The sequence below is a fragment of the Salmo trutta genome, chromosome 21, assembly GCF_901001165.1.
Source record: "Salmo trutta chromosome 21, fSalTru1.1, whole genome shotgun sequence".
NCBI classification, from domain to species: domain Eukaryota; kingdom Metazoa; phylum Chordata; class Actinopteri; order Salmoniformes; family Salmonidae; genus Salmo; species Salmo trutta.
In genome coordinates, this window is record NC_042977.1 from 17,769,563 (window position 1) to 17,776,376 (window position 6,814).

Genomic DNA, 6,814 nt, shown 5'->3' on the forward strand with positions numbered 1-6,814 from the left:
TCATGACTACAGCTAGCTAGCCAAGACCAACAACCCAAACAGACTATACAGCTACAAGTTGTGAGTGGAGTTACAAACGGACTATACTAAACAGGTTAAATGTCTTACCTGTGATGAAATGTTTGCCACACACACGTGTACCTACTTGCAGGGGTGCAACTTTCATTGGGGACTGGGGGCATGACCCCCCCTTTCTGAAATTGCATTTTTGTCCCCTTCCCAGTTTTATCATTGCACTGTGATACAAAAAGCATCATGGGCACGCCTCAGAGCGGTCGGGCAGGCTGTTTGGCGGTTTCATTTAGGACCACAGCTGTTGTCTGTGTGTGTTGTGGATACTCTTTATTTGACTGATGTATCTGGAAAGGAAACTGCTGTTTAAAAAAAGTAGAGTTAGTAGTGTAACTGACATGCAGCGTTAGCTAATGCATTAACGTTACATGTTTCATCCCCTCTCGACTGAAATTGTGTCTGAAGGGATTGAACTACCTAGCTAGCTAATAGCTACCACAGCCAGTTCAGCTGTCAGGTAGTATCTAACAGCTGTTGTGTGTTTGGAAATGTTTTGAACCCTTTGTTTTGTCCTGTTTCAATAGAAGTAAATTGACTTGGGTAGTTTTCGGCAGTTGATGTACCACCTGAGCTAGCCAAAAGTTGGCTAACATTCGCTAGCTAACGAGCTCACTAACTTTAGCTATTATTTTTGCCTCAATCACACTACACCTGAATCAAACGATGAAACCAGCGGCCAAACAATTGAAGACCGATATTCTGACGTTTTTTTGAAAGTGCAATGTGAGCTTTTGTTAGTCAGTACAGCAATGTTACGTTATTCATGTCAGTTTCCTTAGCTAATTTCCTACTTTTCTATCTGGCCCGGTATAAACAGCTCTAATGTTACAGGCTTCACTGTCATGGTGCACAGTCAGTACACAACAATATGCTCATCATGTCTTAGCAGGATCAGAAGGTGACAGGTGTCCCAGCAGGGTCAGACAGCCAGGGAAGATCAGTCTACAGAGCTCAGGTGAATTTTGCAGTATATTATAACAATCAGTTAATGGATTCAAAGTTCCATCTTGTGTTGATGGGTAGGCTACAGTCTGGGATCTGGGAATAATGGTAATTTCAATTGTTGAACCATTGATTCTATTCTTGGATAATATAATGTATAAAGGTATATAATTCTTTGTCATGCCTCATCTGAGCAGGATCAGATGGTGACAGGGGTCTCAGCAGGGTCAGGCAACCAGGGAAGGCCAGTCTGTTACGCGTTAAGGGGAACTTTTGCAGATGCAACACTTTAAAGGCGCAGCACGGTCATTCCGACGTCTGCATTGGCCATGCAGCATTTACGGTGACACGGCCTCTGCAGAAGTCAGGGCGTTCATACTTCTTGCGCTTCGCCGAGCAGCGCAGAGCTGTTGTGAAGGAAGTTGTCAAGGAAGTGAGTTTGTGTTTATACAGGACCTCCCGCCCTCACCTACTATCAACCAATCATGTCAATGCGGAGCTATACGGAGCCATCCGCATTGTTACAACATTTGCGAGGTGCACGGTGATGCAGTACGGAGCGCAATTTGGCCTCTGCGTGCCTTCAGAGGCTTCGCAATTGCATCACACCATCCATACGGAGCCTCCGACCACATTTTCGGATGAAGCATATATTGGCTCTTATTCTCTCTGTGCAGCAAACACTGGACAATCCAGAAGCTTGAAACTATTTTAAGGGAGTCTGACAAACCTCAAGTTGATAGAGGTTTTCCCAATGAACTAAACATGTAAAACAAAAATGTGAGGAAGACCTGAGAGACACAATTGATGATGAATTGATACAGATATGTTTGAATGCCCCAGTCGTGGTATGATATTTGTGCTTCTATAATTTTCTCACTCGTCATTATTCACTCATCATTCAGGATGATCCGTAATCATTGTAGAATCCACATTCATGTAGAAATATTTAGAAACATATTCTATTCTTATGTACAATAAAAGTGACCCCAAAAGGGTCATATTACATTGTGTAGAAATGTAGGAAATTTGCTTTAGATCCCCTCCTCACACACACACACACACACTTCTAAAACCAAAGTTGTGCCCCTGCCTACATGGACCCCGGGTCCCCACATTTCCCTGTCTCCCACACCGAATAGCCTGAAGCCACAGGGCTCTTCTCACAGGCTCTATTTCCTGGGAGTATTGCGACCCATAGGTCAGGATTTTGGACCTGGTTACATGTACACTGAACAACACAGCATCTTTTCAGCATTTTTGTTATTTAACAAAAAATCAACGACGAAGTTGTCTCTTTTACAATGGGGGTCGATATGAAAGTATGTTGGTTTTCCCCAGTTTGTTGCGGTGGTCGAGGGGAATTCCTTATTATTACGTGAAAACCGACTGGGACTATAGCGTTATCAGGCTTGCTGGCCTTGGAACTGTATAGCAATCAAAGCACTTTTTTTTACATTTTATTTTTTATTTCACCATTATTTAACCAGGTAGGCTAGTTGAGAACAAGTTCTCATTTACAACTGCGATAGTTTATTGCACGGGCATAAAGCAAGTGGAACAGATGTCGAAGGCATTTGTCAAGACTCCTGTCTATTCTTCAAAGATAAAGCATAACATTTAAAAAATGTGTAAACACTCTAAACACACAAATTGCCGACCTGCACTTTTCCAAAATTATTTCTGTTCAGTTTGTCTTGTATTTCTCTATATTTCTGTATTTATTGTGTTGTTGGATAGTCACTCTAAAATGTGTACATTGTTTTTAAATGTGCTATTCTGTGTTGATAATGTTTCAAAATAAAAATGAAAGATTTCAATATATTTACACTTTTCTATGCTACTTTATGAAAACACAAAAATTTGACACAAATGTAATAAAATCAAGTAGGGGTTAATTTACATGTATTTATTTCATGCCAAATGTTAGGATACCTTTTGCATGTTTGTGTGTATTCAGGAAGCAGGCCATTGTGGATATTAGGCCTAGTGGTTATTACCTTTCAGTTGAAATAGCCTATTGTCTATAAAGAAGGAGATCCTCTCCCAAGTGCTTCTTTTGACGTTCACAACCTGCTATACCTTTAACCGAAAAGGCCCATTTCATGGGTTTCCTATCATTTCACTGCAACTCTTTCATCGTGGTTTTAGTTCTTTATTAATTAGGTTAATTTAGGTAGATGATGTAATGGACCATTAATGGCACGCTCTTAATTTGAGAATTGAGAGGACCTCGATAATAAGTGGGCCTACTTTGTGTGAACGACTTGAGCAGTTACAGAAATTGACCTTTGGTGAGATGATTGGCCATTGAACCTGTATCTGTGCGTTAGAGACCTCTCTAACACCCAGAAAGCTACGATTCAAACTCCCATTCAGCAACTCTGCAAGCGTTATACTGTCACAATACGTTCCTTGATCACCAAGTATGGATTTTCACTGAGCAACTATCTTCATTTACGACCGGTATGTACTTCCAAAAAAGGTCTAAATAAAAATTGACAAGCAACCTAAAACCATGCCTATTCGGCACCTCCAAGCTCCGTATCTGGCAACGCACAGGTCGGAAGTCTACAACCGCTCCGAAGAGGCATTTTTTCGGTCGTATGTACATTTATCTGTGGACCTTTTTTGGATGTACATACCGTCTGTAAGGGGAGTGAGTGAATGGAAATAGTTGCTCAGCGAAACTCAATATTTGGTGTTCAAGGAACGTATTTTGACATTCTAACTCTGCAGAGCTGCTGAATTGGAGTTTGAGTCAGAGCGTTCTGGGTTTATAGAGGTCTCTGACACAGATGGGCTACTGGTTGAATTGGCCATATGCTCACTTCAGTAGCCTAGGCCTACCCGTTCGAATTGAATGGCAATGTGCCATTTCAAAATAGGCCTATCAACCACTGTAGGCTATTTTAGTATTTCCATTTTCCCCTGCAGTATAGAAAGAACACTTAATATTTGCCTAAAAATGCAAGAGGAGAGGGTCACATAAAATCCTCATGCTCGCAAACAAAAACCCATAGCATGGCTAGATTATCAGTGGAAACTGGACAGGAAGGCAGACAGGAGGACAGACGATGGAGAAGATTCTCCCACGGCTTTTAGCAGCGTGGATCAAAGCGGCCACCGTCATTCACATCCCTCGCTGTTCGCACCTCTCCAAATTTGAGGATCAGGTGTGAAACTGGACAACTGCCCTCCTGCTGTGACACCACCTCTGGGGTTCCGCTAAACCGGAGTCGGCTCCATCACAAACTGAAAACAAGTCTGTGAATGTCTCCTAATAATGTGGATTTCAGGTACAGAATTAAAATACCATTTATCCAATCGTTATCGAGCCACATTGGCTTGACTATGTTACAGAGTAGGCCTATTTGTTGAGTTGTCACAAACAAACACGCACGCTGCGTTGTGTATGGGCTAGTGATAAGGAATTAAATATCTCGTTACATTCCATTTCACATCATTAATACATATCTGTTCAATAATACAATGAGGAGAATAATTATTATTGAAAAACGGAATAGCCTTTAATAAAAACAAAAATGTTTTCATTGTATGTGGTTTGAAAGAATGAGAGCGATTTCCTGAATAACAGGATCGTATCATTATCCTGTTGATGAATGTCGAGACGTTAGTAAAATGGACGTGTCAGAAGTGATACTTGGGGACATCAGAGCAACATCCAAGGTGTCCCTTTACAGGTCGGCCACTGAGCCGAGGAGAGGCGCTTTGATATTCATTTTATGTGCCTTTGATGTGGTGTGCTGCTGCGACAGCTTTCATGTTAAAACGGTCTACTTCTTATAAGAGTACCCACACGTGCTTGCCACTTTTGTCTGAAAGGGATAGAAGAAAAGCTGTGAGCAGAGAGAAATGTTATTTTGGTGTCCATCTACCTGTTCGGCATTAAGCACATGTGCATGGGCTCCCGAGTGGCGCAGCGGTCTAAGGCACTGCAATGCAGTACTAGAGGAGTCACTATAGACCGTGGTTCGATCCTGTGCTGTATCACAACCGGCCGTGATCGGAAGTCCCATAGGGCGGTGCACAATTGGCCCAGCGTCGTCCAGGTTAGGGGAGGGTTTGCCAAAGTAGGCCATCATTGTAAATAAGAATTTGTTCTTAAATGACTTGCCTAGTTAAATAAAAGAATACAAATGTCTGACATCATGCAGCCCAAAAATATGAGAAGGCACAACATATGTGAGGGTGGCCAGAGGGGGCTATGCTGTGATCTGTAAGTCTGAGATTTAAAACAAATGTCAAATACCTGAAAAGCTTTTTCCTGCAATCTAGAGCCATAATCATTATGCTTAACTCTAAGCATACCTCTTGAGCAGCTGTCTGTATCCCCCTGACTTGTGGTTCTTTTTTAAAGAAACAAAATAATCTTCTCTGCATCTCTGCTAACATCTGGGTAAAAGATTGAAAGGAATCTGAGTCTTATTCAGTACATTTAGTTATTGCTTGTTTTTCTAAAGTCTAGCAACCTTGCCAACAGGCATGCCAGCTAAGATAGATAGTCAAGCTGGCTACACTAACTTGATTGATAGCCTGAAATGGCTTCTTGGTAGCTAGTTATGAGGTTGGGTGATTGGGAACCTATCCGGGTTATCTAAAGCCAACTTCATAAAATTGCTAAGTGGCTAGTAGTATTACTGCTTGTCATATTTCAAGGAGGAATTTAACGCTGTCAGAATACCAATGAAGGCCATCAAATGAACCAGGTGCCAGATCTCACATTGCATTGTAGAGAAGAAGTTGCCTGACGACTCAAAATGAATTCTTCCACTGCTCTATGTTCCCTACATACCAGAAGTCGTTTGTGATGTCAAAATGAGGGGTGTTGTACAAAACAAAGTCATCAGCGATTGAATCATTTCTAACCAATTAGAGAATTTTAAAAACTCTGCTTTACCAACTGTTCTGGCTTGGCCCAACCCATCGGTTTCTGGGACCAATCAGAATGGTTTGAATGTGTGTGTTCTAGAACTCTAACTTAACATGGCAGGCGAAAAAGAATATGCCTAGCTGAGTTCTAAAACGCGTGGAGTTTCGACATCCGTTTTTTTGGGGGCAGAAAAGGAAACTAGGTTGAATTAGCTGTATCCCTGAAAACCGGATACATCTGGTTGTTGGTAACTCCGCTAAGGGTGTTGAAATCATTGGGGAGGAACTCAGATCCAGATTCATTGAGGAGAAGAAACTAGCGTCCGTGGGCATGGCTTAGCGTTTGACCAGAGCAAGGAGTTTGGTTAGCCAGGCAAGACAAGAAGGCCAAAGCCAGACATTCTCACCTGATAAAGGCCCACTGGTCCAGCTGTGCTAAAGTAGTCCTAAATTAAACTTCAAAGCCTAACCTCACACACACAAACGGCACACAGTGCTTATATGGTTAATATCTAGTGCTACCAGTGTATTGCCTAAATGTGATTACTGTGGAATGACTGTTTGATGCTAGTTTAGCAGGAAAGAATTTAAACCATTTCTGGTCCCTGTTTTAGAAGTGTGCTTCAGCAATATTTATTTTATTTAACTAGGCAAGTTAGTTAAGAACAAATTATTTTGTTCTTAACTGAACGGCTTACCCCAGCCAAACCCCAACAACACTGGGCCAATTGTGCGCCACCCTACAGGACTCTCAATCACGGCTGGTTGTGATACAGCCTGGAATTGAAACAGGGTGACACCTCTAGCACTGAGTTGCAGTGCCTTACACCACTGCGCCACTCAGGAGCCCCCTGATATATACTTCCCTGAAACAACAGACTGATTATCCATTGCTTCATGTGAAAAT